The sequence below is a fragment of the Puntigrus tetrazona genome, chromosome 11 (genome assembly GCF_018831695.1).
Source record: "Puntigrus tetrazona isolate hp1 chromosome 11, ASM1883169v1, whole genome shotgun sequence".
Lineage (NCBI taxonomy): Eukaryota > Metazoa > Chordata > Actinopteri > Cypriniformes > Cyprinidae > Puntigrus > Puntigrus tetrazona.
This window is the reverse complement of record NC_056709.1, coordinates 10,453,652-10,473,651: the sequence shown is the minus strand read 5'-3', so window position 1 is coordinate 10,473,651 and position 20,000 is coordinate 10,453,652. Positions and strand designations below refer to the sequence as shown.

The window sequence follows — 20,000 nt, the reverse complement described above, 5'->3', positions numbered from 1 at the left end:
TTTCAAAAATATTAACTTGCATGAGTCATTTCCTGATCCCATTCTCCCCATCACTTCCTGTCCTGTCTTTACTAAATCAAATGTCAATAAGTGGCTTCATGTTCTATAATGGCTTTGCCAACCACAGCTTGATGCTCTAGCATTTCGTTCTCTCCTTCAACTACTGATGCATCGCGAATTGTTCTACCCTTTGTTGTCAAGTCAAGACGTTCTTATTTTTTAGGAGTCCTTAAAGGGCGACTAATCCCAAGTCAGGTGATTCCTCCCAAGACCGCATGGCAAACCCTTAAAACGCACCACGGAAGTTGGGAATCGGGCCAAAAGACACCACCCGGATCAGAAACTGTGTCAGAAAACCCACCGCTGCGCCATCTGCGTCAAGAAAACAACCACTTGTGCAGAAGGGGCTTTCCTGAGCACTTCTCTTTCCTTAAAATTACTCAAGTCACATAAAATGCCATTAAAGTTCCACGCCATTGCATTAAGCAAAGCGTATGATGACCTACAAAAAGGCAATAAAGATAAAACAGGATGTTTAAATGAACAACATAAGTGCCCTCATTTTGAAAGGCATTTTTTCCTTGTAATATCCCATTTAGCAACAGACTTGTATTCACCCAGCGATTTGCTATAGTTGTTAAAAAGTGAGGAAAAGCCCACAGTGCTTTAACTAAGAGATAATTTTTCTAAGAAATACATGAATAGAAAGGCGTACACACATATAGCAATAATGAGGGGAACTCCTGCTCCTCTGTGTGTGTGTGTGTGTGTGTGTGTGTGTGTGTGTGCGCTATCACAGCTTTCTCTCAAGGATTAACACATTCCGAGCCATTTTCAGTACATCTTAAGACTCCAGTCTGAAGGCAAACAGAAGCTCTGGCGTCCTGAGACTGAAGGTCACAAAGTTGTGATTGCATAAGTCAAAGCAGAAGGTTTGGGGTCGTTTAAGGGATTTACTGCAAGGAATCTGGTGGAAAATTTCTTACACTTCACTTTCCCGAAGGTAAAGCTTAAAGTAGGCCACATTCCCACAGCAAGCTAAACTTCTAGGGTCAAGTCGGATCGTTTCATGCCCCCAGGGTTGTGGGCCCGAATAAACGTGAAAAGATCTAAAAATATTTTTGAGGAGAAGTCATGCCCCATCACGGCATGGTTTAGTCCTCATAAATACATCATTCTTTGAAAGTCTGATATAAAACAGCTTCTCTGAAGCCATGCTGTGCAGAGGGGAAGAAACCCACACGCAAACACCTTATCGATGCGCTGTTTGATCGTAACTCTTTGGTTCCCTCTCTGTGTACAAGTAGAAGCTCAGTGTCAAGTTATCCCAGCCTTATCAACTGACAGAGTTCACAAAAATCCTCAGCAGTAAACAAACACAACCACTGATCCAAAACTGCGCCATGCTATTGGCCGATTACCTCTCATCATGTGACTTTGACCCTAGGGCTTAAATTACCTCAGGGTGACCTCAGTTTCTTGAAAGGCGACGACTGCCTAGTTTTAATTTACAATGGTATTGAATGGACTTCTTTTTCAGATGATTCAAAAACAAAACTGTTAAATTAAAATATAAAAAAAAACACTTAGCACATATTTTGTGTGGATTTTATAAAAATGTTTTTATATAGAAGTCTTTATTTGCTCACCAAGGCATTTTTTAATCAAAATACAGTAATAATATGCTATTTTTACAACTTAAAATAATATATTTTAATATATTTTAAAGTTTCATTTATTCCTGTGATACATTATTATTCCAGTGTCACATGATCCTTCAGAAATCCCGTGCTGATTTTGTTCTTAAGAAACATTTTATTATTATTATCATCATCATCATCAATGTTAAAAATCATTGTCCCGCTTCATTTTTTAAAAATTTAAATTCTTTGCTGAATTCAAAACTGTCACTAAAAACACTTCTTTTGTATCTTGGCATGTTAAATATTTAGGTATTGCATTGTCACGGCAACAAAACTGGAAAATGTAAAATATATATACTTATATACCTAATGTAAAAATTTGTTTTGTGGTTATTGGTTTGAACTGGTAAATCTTTTACCTTTTTTTACGGATTGACTCCAAATGTAAATGTAATCTTTTGCCTTTTTATAGTCACATAATTATAGTCGTAATTCATTTTTGCAGTAATCAAAACTATGTCAAAAGCGCTGTCAAATGAGCTTAACAAGTAATGAACCCAGAATGAAGGGTTAGCCTCTGGATGCTACACATTCCTCTGTGTGATTAATGCATAGCAGTAATTAGACACGGATCCCGTTTCAACTTCTCAGAACCAGCATTCGAGGTACAAAAAAAAAAAAAAAAAAGTTGAAATGAAATTTGCTCCACTTAATACATTTAGTTTAAAATGAAGTATAACCTTTGCTGTTGTGACTGAAAATACTATCTTAGCAGACCTATCGAATACATTACCCGGATCATTTCGGCCACATAGCTCTCTGGCCCTGTAAACCCGTGGAGTCTTTCACTTTCACCAGCACGATGAAGAAGAGATAATGCCACATGTTGTGCTCCACCTTAATGTGCTCCTCAAACGTCACTGTTTTGTTGTCAAACTTGTCTCTCTCCAAACCTGTAGAGCACAAACACAGTTACAACGAAATGAGTTTGCATCAGTTATTGTAAACGGGCCTTGCCACATAAACCTTGTTTTTAAGGGTAAGGTCAGTTAAGAAGATCAAGGACGAGCGTAATCTTAAAGTGACAAAGCAGCCCAACGGTCAGTTGTCCAAAAAGGAGGATTTGTTTAGGTCAGGAACTTATTTAGCTCCATTCAGTTCATTCAGCGAGAGGGAAAACAATATTTTAAGATTCTGACATGATGCATAACAAAACTCCTTTCTCTTCGAAAAAAAAAAAAAAGGTTTTGTTTCACAGAAAACAGTACTATCTCGAAAAAAGGAAGCAGAACCACAAGGAAACTGTTTGTATACAACCGTGAATGGTGCGTGTTATGAGCAAACGGAGGTTATGGATCTCGTGATTGTCACAAACAAATAGACTTTGAGCAAACACATTGGGAAATGTCACTTGACTGCAACACGTCATGTACTCTCCAATCGCACATTTGTACTGTTCATCCCAGATTACATTCTGTCACTCTGAGCTTTCAAATATTAGTCGTGGATTGTGAAATCAACAACTGAATCCCAGCAAACTGCACTTTCGATATTAATTTGTTTCAAAAGACGTGAGTAAAAACGGTATATAAACAAGCGCGTGCACGGTGAGATTTATGATCATTTACAGGTGATCTCACATTAACGCGGTCAAACGCTCCAAGTGGCAACAGGAAGACACTCCACCACCTCCACAGTGAGTTATGACTAAGACTTCTGGTGAAGAGGGGGCGTCCTAATGTTTATGCTGGAGAAAACAGTTTTGTGGGCCTATGAAATTTATGGGACATGAAATGAATATGCCAGTGATTCACGCAAGATAACCAGGATGGATAATATGGGTGACCCCGACCACAAAAATCTGTCACGGAGTCAGTTTTTCAAAATTGAGATTTGTAAATCACCAAAAATCTGAATAAATCGGCTTTCCGATGATGTTTGTTTGTTAAAATAGGATAATATTTGGCTGAAAATCGAGTAAATCCTCTTTAAAGCTGAAGAAGAGTAGTTCTCTAAGTTCTTAGCAAAGCATATTACTAATCAAAAATTATATTTTGATTTAGAAAATACAACATTATCTTTACTTAATACCCTTATGATTTTTGGCATAAAAAAGTATAATTTTGTCCCATACAGTGTATTTTTGGCTACTTAAGACTAGTACTGTTATCCAGAAAGAATTTGTAGAAATGTCCAAAAATTAATTAAGCTATTATTTTTCGCCTTAAGTTTGTAACGTAAGGTAGCTTTTTCATTTCGAGTATGAGGTTTCAGGCTGTAATTAGCTATAAAACAATATATTTTAATAAATGAAAATTGCAGCTGTATTTTAGGAGATATTGTGCAAGATCACTTTGGTTTGCATTTTGTTTTGATTTGACTGAAATGGAAAGCCACTGGAATGCCGTTGAGGGCATGTACAGTACCCACTCACCACAAATAAAGCAAGTCGTTTTCAGAACCTCCTCTTTCTTCTGTTTTTCACTTCTGAGGTCAGCAAAGGTATCAATGATGACTCCAAAGATGAGGTTGAGGACAATGATGATCACCATGAAGAAGAAGAGGAGGTCGTAGATCACACGGGCTGCAAAAAGAGGCTCCTACACAGAAAAGAAATGTAGTGGATTATAATATCAGAGCCGTTTCCGATCAGCATCCAATAATAGACCAGTGGTCCTCAAGCTTTCAGAATGAAGACACGATAACCATGTTTTCTACTTAACTTTTATAACTCCGCCCAAATTACTTAATCTCATTATCTCTGAAAAATCCAACCAGTGTTTGAGAACAAACATTTTTAAGGCCTAATTTACCAAGTACTAAAAGGCTAAAAGTGCTTGAGTATTCAAAACGCACCAATCAGCGATCATAACAGCATTAGTGAGGAATGAAGTTTGTAATTATTCAACAGTGTTACTGTAGTAGCAGTGAGTTACCAGCATGAATTAGCATTTATTTAGATATTTTTCAGTTTCATTGCTCTTACTTTTGATTGCTATATTTTTGACATTAAATGAAAATGAGAAACGGTCCTTTGAAACTTTTTTAATATTTAATTTTTATAGTAAACATAATTTTTAAGTGACATTTTTTTATAGAATAGTCCAGCATCACTAGCAAGTGGAATCGAAAAAAATAGTGATTGTTTCCAAACAGGTTTTTTGAACACACCTTCGCCACAGGCAGAGGAAATAGTAAGACGCATTGAGGCCCTTGTGCAGTACCTCTTTAGAAGGTTTCCGCAGAACATCTCCGACCCCACCACCGCTCCTCAGACCGTGGCTCAAGACAGTGACGATACACATGAGCAGCGAGTCACACGTCCTCTCCTTATCCTCAATCACGACCGCAGTCGACTGTACTCCTACAGCTGCAGGAAACAACACGTCAATAAACACTAAACAAATACACACAAAGTCTACATAATCTAACAGAGGCCTCTGTATTACTGTGGAATGTTCTACAGACAGTGTCGCATCCATGCAAATGTTAAAGCAGAAATAGCATTTGTGGTCAAATGCTTTCCTAAAATAAATGATCAGATAATAACACACACACACGCACACACACACACACACACAAACCTAAAACTCATTCACAAACGTCAAATTTGTATATTTTTGTTTTTAAAGAAAACGTAAGAAGGCTAGCTATGATTATGAAGGCATTTCAGAAGAATTGCATTTTTTCAGTATTGTAAAGCATCACTAAAATTTACCTTTGTAAACACCTTCTTCTTGTTAACCCTAAGTAACCCCGTTTATGAGAAAGGCCAGTTTGAGACCAGCATTGCTCTAAGCGAGGTCTTTCAGTGTTAACCGATGTGCTAAACAAGGGAAGACACATTCACAGGGGCAGACAGGCCAAGCGCCGCAGGTTCAGTGGGTTCAGACTGGCCGATCAGCTCCACTGATCAAATTAGTCTGGTCTTACATCTTAAATTTGCACATTCCCAAAGGCCTGCTTACAAATCCGAATTAGACCGGTCTGAACTCTAACCCCGAACCAGCATGAACCTGCTGAACATTTAGTGCCTGACTGCCATTAACCTCCGACCCCAAACATCATACACATAACCTACCAGCCACTCTTGAGTCTCTCCTTTCCTCGCCTCATGACCAGGCCATACCACTCAGATTTAACTAGAAGTGTGTGTGTGTGTGTGATGGGGTCCGTACCATCCATCATGGTCTCCGTGGAACAGTTCTCCTCTTTCCGACACACCGCGCCTGCCAGAACTCTCCCATTTTACTGGCCGATTGCTCTAAACATAGGGAAAAACTGCAGATTAGGAAATGCATATTGTTACTTTTAACTCAACATTTATTATTAATTAAAGTACAGATATAGATATGCGATTCAGTATAATTTAAAGTTTGGGGTAGGAAGGATTTTTCTTAATGTTCTCTCGAAAGTGCAATGTTGTGAAACATTATCACACTTTAACATAAATTTTGGTATTTCATTTAATGCATCCTTGCAGATTAAAATAATACATTTCTTTCAAAACATAAATACCCCAAACTTTAAATGGTAGTATACATAAAATGTTTTTGTCGTACTAAAATAAGGAAAGAAAATTTTTGGGGTACAACACTAATGGGATTCAAAAGTGAAATAATTGTCAATCGTCATGAAATTAGTGTCAGAATACAGAAAAACTATTGTGCTAGTTATAAAAAAATAAAAATAAAAGCTTCAATTCCTATAAGCATAAGACAATTTCTTGTATCTTTCTTTTGTGTAAGTAAGTGTTCTTGTGGAATAACCAGCTAGATGTTTCAAATCTAACGTGTTACATTAAACAACAAGAGAGTTCTCGTGTACAATGTAGACTGCCACGTGTTTTCAAAGTTTAATTTTCAGACTTTGAGCAACATCGCATAAGAATCCATCTGTTTTTCTCACCAAGAGTTTTATTGGATATCCTGTCCACGGTCAGGATGAAGTCATCCTTGAAGATGATGTATCCAACAATGGAGAAGAGGTAGACCAGGATGAGAGCCAGAACGGCGGTCAAAACGATCGAGCGACCGTTCCTGGTTACGCTCTTGATGACGTTTAACAGCGTCTCCTCTCGGTAGATCAGGTCAAAGAGCTAGAGGTAGAGTGTAAGATGAGAGCGTGTGTGTGTGAGCGTGTGTGAATGTATACAGTATACATGACGGTGAAAGTGTGAGAGGTCAGAGGTCAGAGTTAGAAGAGACGTCCCTGTGTGAAAGATAGGATATGGTATGTCTGGTGGAGTGAATGAAAGTGCATGTATTACTCACAAGCAAGCTGTAGAAGAAGACATGAACAAAGACTCCAAGGCTGCATATAATGAGGTAAAGCAGATGATACAGGAACTCCACATCCATGATCATGGCCTTGTATCCTCTTGTGAACGTACTACCACGATTTCCCACTTAAACTCATTAGAAAAATCACTTTATTGCACACCTGAAAACACAACCATTGTGTTACAATTTTGGCTCTTATATAATGATTTGAGGTAACCTTCAGCAATGAGAGCATTTATCAGTAGCGTGTCATTATGGATACACAACCATAAATACCGGGTTAAAGCACTTGCATCTCTTCATTATGAAACATTTCCCTGAAGTTGTTTTGAAATTATATTTAATCATAAAACCGCTAAATTATCAAAGCATTCAGCTAATGATGCATTGGAATAATTCAAACAAGCTTCAACTGTTCACTGTTTAACTGTCGTTAGCAGCTCATTCTGTAGTTTTGTAGGAAATAATTACATTTACATGTTCAGAGTAAGATTTCCTTTTTTTTTTTTTTTTTGCATGAAACGTAAACATTTAGTCAGCAAGTGTTCCAAAACCACATACGTTTTCTGCTAGCAAGTGGTGTTTTGAATACGCGCATGTGAGAAAAAAGAGCAGCATGAACCCCTTCAAAACATCTCTTTTGAGTTTCACAGAAGAGTAAATGTCTGGCTAAAAAATGCTGACCATTACAATTTTTAAGGGAAACTTTAACTTTAAGTTAAAGATGATTTGGAAATAATATTTGGTTTGAATGCATACTAAGTGTGCATACTATTAGGGGAAAGTGGAGTTATCGTGTGAGCCAAGTCCATTTTGACATAGGCCTGTGAAAGCCGTGTGAAATCCCCAGTGACGCACGACACACCTCAGTGCAAAACACACCGATCTGCCCTCTAACACCACCAGCCCGACGGGTTTTGGCAGAAGACTCACATTAAAGGCCCCGAGAAGAAACAGTGTGGGCTCCAGGCCGACCGAAAATATGAGGCGTAATATGGTGGAAGCGATGAGTGCCCGAATCCCATGAGGCTGGGGTAGCACTATGACTATGGCCAGCGAAACCAACATTGCCGCCCAAAGCAGAGCAGAGAGGTGTGGCTCCAGGGTGCCTGAGGAAAAAGAAGTAAACACGTTTTAGTGCCATCAATCATGCTCTGGGATAAAAATACCACAGAAGTGACATGTTATCATGCCATCTGTCACGGTTACAGCATCAGCGATGCTACAGGCCTTGCGTTCAACTATCTCAGGGACACAACTTAGATTCTGATAAAAATCCACACTGCGCGCTTCTGGGAAGTGTCTCATTTTTTAGGTTGTTTCAACATGTATAACCGTCTCGATCTGATTGGGGAAATACGAAAATGATAATTCTGTTATCACTTGCCCTCATTATTCTTTCTTCTGTAGAATGAGGGCTTCTAAAACACCATGTAATTAACATTTCATACAATTTTGGCTTCGGAATAGTCCATTTTTTTGTTCACTTTTAGTGCACCTGGAAAATGGCAGTCGAGGCATCTGGCTAAAGTTCTCCTTTTGTTCTCCGTGAGAAAATGTAGATTGTTTGGGATTGGAACAAAATGAACTAACTAGTCAAATTCAGAAATAAAAAAAGTTTCATTTTAACAAAAACAAGTGCAGATGCTAAACTAAGATTATATTCATTGTCATTACCCATGACTGCACTGCGCTTCTGAAACTCTGTTTCTGTACAGCAGATCTAAATGGGATTCCCTAAAGTACTTGCAGTTTCACCTGTTGAACATGTTCGGGCACATTCTAGCCCTCAAGGGAAAGAAGCTTCGGAAAAAAAAGTTACATAACACATTTGAATATGTTAAGGTCCGATGAAGCTTTGTCATGAGCCGCTCTAGCATTGTTTTTAATCCTCCTTCTAAATGATCGGCAATGAAATGTACAGTACAGCAAGGTCTCTTATATTAGTGGGATTGCTAAGCGGGTATGTGTGTGTGTGTGTGCGGTGCGTATGCAGAGAAGAAAAATGAGGTCAGTCGGATTTGCAGGATCTTCACAGAGGCAATGGTTCCAGCTCGCTCGCTCACTCTCCCGCCTGCGAGTAGACCACATGACAGGTGCTTGTTACATAACACGTCGTGCTAAAAATATCACAGCTGAAAGATGCATGAGCATCGGGTACCGAGCAAGGACGGCCTCACGGCCGAGCTGGGGTTTGGACCGAGAGGGCTGGTGGGCGGCCAGGAAATTTTCAGAATCGAGGACGTCAAAGGCTCTGTTCCATTCATTTTCACAAACTTACACGCAGACTGACTGAACTCAGACTCTAAGAGCTCATTTAAACCTGGAAATAAAGTTTTAGTGCCACAAAAAAACAAGTTAAATATTTCAGATTCTGCACTATGCCTTAGCATTTAAGTACATTTGTGATCCTGTGTATGTGACTTTCTTCCGAAGAAGAAGAAGATAGCCTTAAAATCTTTTAGCAATATACGTCGGCGAACTTGATCGTCAGGCTTTGATCACATCCGCTAGAATGCCACTGGCAATTAGAAAAAAAATGCATTTGTATAAAGGTAGCTGTTAAAAATAACGCAAAAACGTACTCTAGAAACAAGAAAAATAAATAAATGAACATACAAAAAAAAAAAATCAAATAGCCAGTGGACTCTAACATGAATGAAGACTGAATATCCATTGACTGGTGTCAGGCACAATAGAAATAGATTTGCAATGTGCATGTGCAATGCCCAAGATCTCCCCTCAACATTTATACTATGCGTTCCTGTGCATTGAGGTTATACACGCTGACCTACTTCTGCAGCCCTCTTTGTGTTTGAATGGCTACATTCTGCCAGACGGGGCGGAGGGAAGGAACACTCCTCAGAGCCTCTCTTACACACATTCTGGAATTCTGTAGAGCCTCTTGCTTGACCTTTACAAATACTGTACAGGGACCTACTGAACTCTGCAGAAGGCCTTTTATAATCGGCTTTAGAGGTGCTGACTGCTCTTAAATGTACTTTCACGATTTTAAAGTGCCCACAATGAAAGTGAAAAATAAGGTGCGAAACAACCAGTAAGAACTGATACAATGAAGCAGGATTGTGGGCCGTTAAGAATTCACAGTAAATTCAAGAATTGAAAAATGATTTATTAAGACCGAATAAACTGAAATTATGGTTATAATAATGCAATGGTTGTTTTTTGTGTACAAGTGTAAGTTATAATAATAATAATAATAATAATAATAATAATAATAATAATGAAGAAAAATACAGCAAAATTTTAACGTAAATGAATAAATATACGACTGATAAATAATAATAAATAACTAAATAAATTTAAATACTCAAAATAAATAAGTACATGGAAATAAAGCAAACAAAAGGTGAGCCGACTTTATAAGAGTGGAGAAAAAAAATAACCTTATGGAAAATGAACTACTGAACTAATTATATAATTCTCTGTTAAATATAAAACAGACAATATAAATATTTCGTCAGTTTACCGATTGTTATACAACCATGTTTATTGCAAAGACAGTATTCCCGAATCCACCTTTAACATGTCCTTTATCAGCTTTTATTGGTTTGCAATTCAAATCGTGACCTATATTGAATTTACCAGAGCTGTAGTTCAGTGTGTTTTGGGCTCCCAGAGGAGGCTTTTGTTTTAGAGATTTCAATTAAAGGCCCTAACACTCATGTGCGCTTTGAGAAAGGGAAAGGCCCAAAACAAAAGAGCCCTTGGAGCCTGACCCCAGCCTGAACAATGCAGAGTTTATGCCAGTCACAATGTGGCACTTACGCCAGTCACAATGACTGGCCAAGCGATGCTCAACACAACACAAAAGAGCGAAAGAAACACAGAAAGGCCTAAGAAATATTACTCGAAAACATCGCTTACATTAGGATGATACTGATCACAAACTCGAACACAAGAAGCAGGTGCTCAAGCTGTTATGTAAGAATGAAGCAACCGCCAGTCTTTTGACTTTATCTGGGTTTCTGTTTTCGGGGTCAAATCTCAGCTCTGACATAAACAGGTGTTGTATTCCTTCGACATGTATACAAACACACACTTTTGATCAGAAAGGAGAAGGGAGGAGATAGGCACAGTCTTAACAGCTTATGAGATTAGGGAAATAAGTGCGTGTGTGTGTGTGTGTGTGTGTGTGTGTTTGTGTGAGCACTGGAGTCAGTTGACATGATCTCAGATAAGAGGGCAAGATCTATAACCAGGTTGTGCACAAAAGTTATGTCGATCATTGTGACACCTCATAAAGAACACACACGCTTTTCGGATCAGAAATGCTTTCCAGGGCATCCACGTATCTGTATTTCAGTTTTTGTTTACTCAGATATTTTGAAATGTTTACTTATGCATTTACTCCTCCTTGATGATAAACATTCAAATCTATATTTAATATATTAATATAGAATTTTATCGAATGAATACATTCCGCATTGATAATAAGGAACAAACACGGATGCAGAATAAACAGAAAATAATAAAAATGCACGCTACTGAGGTAAGTGGAAGGGATCAAATCATTCAGAACGAATGGATTATATAAGATGTGTTACGACAGAAGTAAGGCCAGCAGCGTTTTTTGTTGGAGCTCTGTTATGTGGGCCAAATTATGTCTTTCAGGGGCTGTGTGCGCTGAAAGTAGGTCAGTAAAGTGTCAAGTTCTAGCATCTGTTACTGAATGCACTCATTACTCCCATGAAAACAGCTATCTGTGCTCTAGCAATGTATGCATGTATGATCAAAGTTGCGGTTGGTACTCAAACAAAATACAGAACACTAGCATCCAGCTTGTTTGGATCCTAGATCTGAAAAACTTTCGATGACGCTTTCTATGAAGCCTGTATTTATAATAAATTATAAGGGTATTCTTAAGGCATTGCAACGAATGCATAATGCATTATAATAACTCCTTATAACGTGTTACAATATTTAGATATTTGTGATTAACTTTTAATAGTATCATTATTTAAAACTCACAATGAGCACCATATTAAATCTACTTCATTTATAATAGACTATATCATATCATATCTTGACGACATCTTGTGAGTGCCGAGTGTTATTTGAGTGTTTCCTGTGAAGCTAATGTGAGCTAGCTAACAACAATAACATTTCACTACTAGTATTTACATTTTAATTTCTTAATATATAGAAGTTAATCAGTCTATAAAGAAATATGTCCCAAAAAAACACTGATTTCTACACTGCTATGGCCAACTGTAGCTAATCAGCGCAGGGAGATGTGTCTTATTTTAAATAAACTCGAGATGACAAATTTACTTCAGGCAGAAATGTACTTTTGCAATCGTTAAAAAAATATTTCAGCAATATATTTAAGATTTTTTAACTTTGGCACATTTTTTTCTCTACATAGTGACGATATGCAAAGGAAATAATAGGATATTTTGTAAATACTGTTATGTCAGAGTGTGGAAATGTTAAAAGCATGTAGTGTTAGAATTAAATCCGCGTTTGTGCCCCGCTCGGCCTGTATACATGTGAAATTTCTTTACAGAGCGTTTCCTTATTGGTAGGTAGCCAAATGCATATGAAGGAATGAAAACAACAAACTCTTTATATCTCTCAGAAAGACAGAGTCAAGTCAACAGACTGAACGAACATACCTGAAGGAGTTTACATAACAATTGAATTATACGGTGTATGCAATCTCATGCAAAAAACAGTGCAGTAAAGTGAGAGAGGTTCTTCTCATTAATAATGCGGGCCGAGCCTTTTAATAATGAACCGTCGCTCTAAGACCCTCACTGTTATTGCTTGTCGAGCCTGTGCTTCAAAAAATGTTTCAAATAATAGTCTTTGCGATATTGCAATTCGGTATTAATGTTGGTATATTGTGCTGCCCTAGACTGAACTGTGTGTGACTTTGTGTGACGACTCTGTGACCCACAGTTTGAAAACCCCTTTATGGGAAAATAAATTGTATTGTCATTGTTATTACTTTTTTTATAAGTAACAAAAGTTAAAATGGCAAGATATTATACTTATAATGCATTATAACTATGAGAAACATAATCCATTGTAACTTGTGAATGAATCATCTCCACTGTGTGTTATAAATGATCACAGTCTTACAAAAACAAGTAAATATTAACATATTAAAACTGTTCTTATGAATATTAATGATATGAAACAACGCATTATAAAAGCATTATCTTTATAATGCATTATGCATTCATTACAGTGCCTTAAGAATGACCTTATAATGTATTAAAAATACAGGCTTCATAGAAAGTGTTACCAAATTTAGTTTTTGGGGTGAAGTAACCCTTTAAGAATACCCTTATAATGTATAAAAAATACAGGATTCATAGAAAGTATTACCAAACTTTCTATATATCGCATATGGAAGGAAACACAAATTCCCTTTGTACCGTCCTTCATGCCAAAAAGCCAAAAAAACACAACTCACCTCCGCGCACTCCTTCCAGTGGATAGAAGAATGCTACCAACAGGTTCATGAGGACGGCGAGATTAAAGGAGATGCTGCTCCAAAAGGACATGTTACGGGAACACCAGTACAGGATGGGCTGAGCTGGAGGAGGAAGCAAGTCAAAAACTCAATCCAAAACTTTAAGGAACCTCAACAAAGCACAATTTATACCTTTCCGATTGTTTCCAGATGTTGCCATCACAAAACTAAAAGGGTCCAATACTATCCCCTGATGAACACCACGTCAGAGCTCGACGCACGTGGTTCTGACACAAACACAAACTAACATTTCATTTAAAAATGTTTGACGATATTCAAACAAGCACCAACTTTGTCCAAGTGTGTTCTGTGCCATTATGGAAAGCAATTTGTTTAAGTACTGGCACAACAACATTGGTTTAAACCAACTGCATTAATTTTAGAGCAGGATCACCTGGTAGCCTGAACAATAGAATATATTAGTGTTTGAGGGGGTCAGAAATTGCACACTGCACCCATAAGACTGCCTATTCCACTCTATATAGAACAATGTAATGAAGTGTAGTTCAAGAAAGAAACTAATGTCGTGTACAACAAGGCCTACTGAGATGAAATAACAGATGATGTCACTAACAGGTTCCATGCATTACTGCTCATCTTTTATTTGATTTTTGTTAAATTAATTGCATTATGTCATTCTACTGCCTTCTTCTAAACAACACAAGGACAGCTATTTGTTAGTTTCCATGGCGATCTCAAAGACCAATTCTGAATGGTCTCGAGCTCAAATGTGATCCAGCTGACCATGTGTATTTTCAATTACATCCAATCAGGACAGAGTCCAATGTACTAACTTTAAAGTCTAGTATTCCTTCAAAAACTGTTTTTTCTTTAGTTAAGTTAAACAATGTTATTCCAAATAAAACATTTGAATGTATTGAATGAAGATAGAGACCGATTAGTTCTGTAGAGATTTCACTTTAACCACCCGCACCTAAATCTGAAGTCAAAACCCTAGAAAAAAAAGACCAAAGAGTTCAAAGGGTTTCTTAGTGCGGTCAAACCATCTACGAGAGCTTGCTGACCTCAACCGCCACCTTTGTTTTGACCCGTGACTCTCTATGGAGTCTAATTGGAGGATTTAGTTTCTAAGCAATGGCTATTTTGACAGGGGGTTTTTGTCTAAAAAGAGGAACTGGAGGAGGGGACTTTCACACACAGGCCACCACACTCATGACTTGGGCTTGCAGCAATGGAACGTTGCTTCTACTTTGATTCAGTCTGATAAAAACCTTTACATGTCTTTCTTAGAGGTTCATTACTAAAATGGAATTCACACCCTCCCTTTTATTCACACACTCATTTTTATTCAAAGATACAAACAAGAACTGTGGTCAAATGTCCCATGCAAGAAAACGGTTGTCCCTCCGTTTGCAAATTTGCATTTTGACGCAGTTCTGATTCTTATCTTGCAGGTTTTATCATATTACTGTGGTCCACCTCACACTCTTCCTGTCTGAGAACTCTTATCCTTTTCCAGATAACCCATTTTCTACCATCCTTGCCTCACCTTTCCAAAATGTTTTCCACAGAGACAGATTTTTTTTCTAAATTTGATCAACAGGATCTAATGCAACAGTCAAAAGTGCATGAATTCTGTTTAATTTAATACATCTTTGCTTCTTCTAATACTAATTTTAATTTTCTAATACTCAACATTGCCATTCAGTGTGGCCATTAACCCACCCTGGTTTCTGGTTCAAGCAGTCTCTAAAAGCAGCAGGTTTTAAGGCCTGTTGCAAAGCTAGTTGGAAATGGTCCCAGATTGGTCACCAGCAACCGGCTGGTGGAAAATGGGTTAAAGAATTTTTTTTTGCCATCATCTGTTTATTTGATCCCTCGCTCAGCTTATTTCCGTAATCAGCTTTTGTGATGTAAGCTGCCATGTGTGTTTGTTTGGGATTCATTTAGACAGCTCCCTGACCCATCTTTCTTCCTTGTTTCCCAAACCCTCAAGCGCGCGTTAAACCAAATTTTTAAGCAAACTTAAACATAATTTTTAGTTATAGGCTTATCTTATCTATCTTACATAAGTTAACATTTACACCCTCCCCCACTGCCCGTGCTTGAGGGGGTCAGGGTGAGGCATGCAAGCCCTGATGGGTCCCTGGACGCTCTGGGATTGGAGAGGGTGTGTAAAGCAGCTTACTAGGTTATAGAGGAAGGAAGTGCGCACGCACAAGGCACGGAGTTTGCGTTACCAGTGGCCTCTTGAGTACCTCGCAGCTTCTTCTGCCAGTTCATCTCGTTGAAAAGATCTTCAGAGCGTAAAAAGAAGTCATTGATCTTGCTGCCCTGCTCATCGCGCTCTGTGGTGTAATAGACACGGAGCTTGGACTCCTGAGTTAGGAACTCGCATATGTTGGGGACAGGAAAAACAATCTGCTCCATTGTGCGATCCAGGCGGACGATCTGTGAGAGAAAACAAGCAATGCTGCAGGCTGTCAGATTGGCTATATTTGTGAAAACTCATTTGTGAGTCTTGTTTTTGTTCTGTAGGTGCTGTTTTAGATTTTTTTTGTCTCAACTGGTGCAATCCCATCAGTGAAATTTCAGTGAATTTTTGGTAAGGTAAAGAGGGGGCCACCGTCCAGCGCCATTAGTGATGGTGTTGCTTCAAAAAATTATTTCAAACCATGCATTTTTCCGTTTATGTGACAAAATTAAACTGGAGATAAAGCTACTTATTTAAAAGGATATTTCACTCAAAAATGTGTCAATAATCACTTATGTCGTTCCAAAATAAAGGTTTCTTTTTCAGAACACATATTTTTGATAGAAACCAGGAGGCTTGCGACTGTCCCATTGACTGACAAGTAAATAACACTGTTAAGGCCCAGAAAAAGTATGAAAGGCATCATCTGAATAGTTCACCTGCCATCAGTGGTTCAACTGTAATGTTATGCAGCTATGAGATACTTTTTGTATGGAAAGAAAACTAAAAAATTCAACAATCAGTCAACAGTCGCAAGCCTCTTGGTTGTCATCCAAAGATGAAGCTTTCACATGTTTGGAACAATATGGGGTTAAGTGATTAATGACAAGATTTTAGTTTTGGGATGGAGTAACCCTTTAAGATAAACATACTGTGACAACAGCTGTATATGAACAAACATTGGTGTGATAGGACATTTTTTTTCTGTTTCTGTACTATGCAATAGCTAAGGTTTTCAGAGCCATTTTTAGTGTGTTGCCTTGCAGCTGTTATAGGGATTCTGGGTCAAAAAAAATCTGATCTCTGAAAAGACCGTCTGTAGCATTAATGTCAAAGTTTTTCAAGAAACGAATAGAAGTAAGAGCAATGCTTGTGTACTCAAGTCTACCATAGATGGCTGACCTCGATTTGGGCTGTGTGTTTGGCGTAGAACTCCAAAGCTTCATCTCCCTCTCCGTACGTCCCTCCTGGCTTCAGCATTGCCTGGAGTTCCTTGTTGTGTCTGGCGAGCTGTGGGTGTATGTGGAAAAAAGGATGAGACTGTGTTTGTTTTCATTGTGACAGTGTATATATGTTGCAATGACCCATCTGGCCTCATTGTTTTGCTCATAGCACACTTTACCGTCAGCGAAAGGCCAACGCCTGTCTGAGAAATGCTGGTTCGAACTAAAGAGTGCAATCATGAGCTCACAACTGTCCAGCAACTGTAAATTACTGTTAATTAATGAAATACCTCATCTATAAATGTTTCTGAATATGATGTCAAATGTTCTGTACTGTTCACATAAAAGTTTCATCCCTAATCCTATAATATACCACAGCAATCATGCCACCCAAACCTCAGGCAAAAATCATGAAACATTTACCAATCTAAAGCCTTAGATCATGGTAGATAACACTATGTCACAACTATAACTCTGAGGCTTTTAAACTTAAGTTGCTAGCATTGGTGCTATTTGGCCATAAATACGCAGATTATTGTTTATACAGATTATTATATTGCTAGTTATAAAAGTTAGAATTGCTAGATATAAAGTCAGAATAGTGGGATATATCTTGCATGTTAAAGTCAGGATTGCAATATATAAACTCACAAATGTGAGAAGAAATACTTAATGCACAATGTTTTTTTTTTGTTTGGTTTATTTTATTTTGAAATCTTTTTTTTTTTTTTTTTAAACAGGCTTCCATACTTTATGTTGACTAATGTTTATTCTATTGGGGGTTTTTTTACAATCAAGGTGTTTCTGAATGCCACGATAATGCAATATATAAATAATGGTATTTTACATTATTTAATCTACTTATAATATGATTAATCATTTATTATTTTGTGCATATTTATGTGAAAAAAATAAGTTAAAGCATCTTTTTTGTTTCATTATGTTTTATAATACCATTTAGCTATATTTGATCTCGTTCTCCAACAGCTAAATGGCCATGAAACAGCCACATTCAATATTCTCACAATGGCCCAATTACGACAACAACTGAGGGTCAAAGCCCAGCAGTGAACAAATAAACTCTGTTTAAAAAACACAACCAGTGTAGCCGCCGCAGAAATGGATTACTTGTTGCTGCAATTATGGACTGACCTTTTGAGCCTCAACCTGAAAAAGCACATTTCTCTATTATTTAGGTAAAACTGAATCAAAAGGCCCTGTCTAATGTACTTTTTGTTCTCTGTTCTTTTCATTTACAAACCCCTGATGCCAAACAGTGTAATTTGGAGGGCCGGTGGAAAAGCTGCACCATTCCTAACATAGTTACATAACTGATCCTCTGACGCTGACCCAGATAATTACGTGAATAGGCAGAAAATCTATACTGAAGCGCACGGGGGAGGGGAAGACGGTGATATAATCCAGACATCTGACACAGTGAACGCAGTCAAAGTGTGTGGAAGTGCATATGTGTGTTTGCGTCACCTGATGGGCCAGGATGTAGATGTTGTGACCCACATTACGTGGAGAAGCGGCATGCTCTTCCTCGCCATTCTCATCATCCTCGTTGTGCTCAACTTCAATTTCTCCCTGCATGTAGGCCTTTTTGATCACCTCCACCTGTACACCAACCAATTTCAATAATTACACTAGATTTGCCACCATATGCAAAACGTGTTTTCAGTGCAAAGTGCCATTCACCAGTTCTTTAGGTCTCATGTTATACAGGATTCTCTCCGCGTTCTCACTGTCGTGGCGGCTTTCCATGATGGCAAGCAGCAGTTTTGAGGCGTTATTCTGTCACAAAAAAACCATTCACTTCAATTATTTTGGACTGAAGCAAACAGTGCATAATGCTGTGAAAGGGTTGTCACACCTTGAGCTCCAGGACCAAGTCCATCCTCTTCTTTCCCAGCGGGTTGATGTCGTTGAGGATGAGAGCGATGATGATGTCAATGCCGTTACATTCATGCGTAGCAATGCAGTTCTGAACAAGGAAAAAGATGGTAAATGTACAAAAAAAATAAAGTTTGGTGTTAATAAGTTTATTTTAGTCTTTTATTTAACAACAAAAAAATTATACACTATTATAACAATTTACTTAGTATATTAGTATACTTAGTATAATCATATACTAGTATAAGATTCGTTAGGTTTGAAAATTTTCTATTAAAAAACAACAACAAAAAAACCCATTATTGATCCTAAACCTTTGAACGGTATTGTATAATGGGCACATCTACAAAATAAACTACAGAATTGAGCCTTTAAAATAACACTCCCCTACAGTTTTTGAATCCATTTATCCGATCTCCAGATCTGGCGGAGCACTTTTAGCTGCAGCTTAGCATAAATCATTGAATCTGTGTAGACCGTTAGCATCTCGCTTAAACATTACCAAAGAGTTTAAATATCTTCCCATTTAAAATTTTACTCTGCTGTAGTTACATTGTGTACCAAGTACTATATGGCCAGGAACTATAATCTCATTCTGGCATAACAATGCAGGAAGTTTGCTGCCGTACCATGCCTGCAGCAGGCACAATGATATTATGCCGTACCTAAAAATAGACCCCTGCATTTTGAGGCGCTGTGTAGACTTTTCATTTCCTGTCGGTCTTAGTAGACCATGCAACTACAGTCAAGTTTTAAATAGGAAAAACATCTAAACTATTTGGTCGTTTTTTGAGCGAGATGCTACTGGTCCAATCAGATTCAATGATCTATGCTAAGCTGCAGTTAAATCTGCTCCATCAGATCCGGAGATCGGATGAATGGATTCAAAAACTGTAAAACCCAAATGTTTAACTCTAGTGGAGTAAAAAAGTGTTCCTTTAAAGGCTAAATGATCTGAATAATAATAATAATAAAAAAAAACACATTCCCAAATGTTTAATATGAAAATCAACCAGCAATTAAGCAATTACAGACCTGAAACAGAGTGCTTCAGCGGGAGACTAATCATCTAATCATTACAGGACAAAAGCACATTGTCGTCCTACAAGTACATTACATTTCCTCTTAGAAAAGTAGGACAATGATGATAATCAGTCCCATTATGAAAGTCCTATGAAGTTAAAAAAAAAGTTTCATAATGCCTAGCACTCACTCCGAGTAGATAATACTGGGTATTCTAAGGCTGCATAATCTTAACGCAATTGTTCACAAAAAAAAAAAAAAAAAAAAAAAAAA

The 20,000-nt window shown here is 37.8% G+C and overlaps 1 pseudogene; it reads right to left on the bottom strand.

Moving 5' to 3' along the window:
- The window catches only part of LOC122354386, an 81,659-nt pseudogene that overhangs the window by 8,795 nt on the left and 52,864 nt on the right, over positions 1 to 20,000 (bottom strand).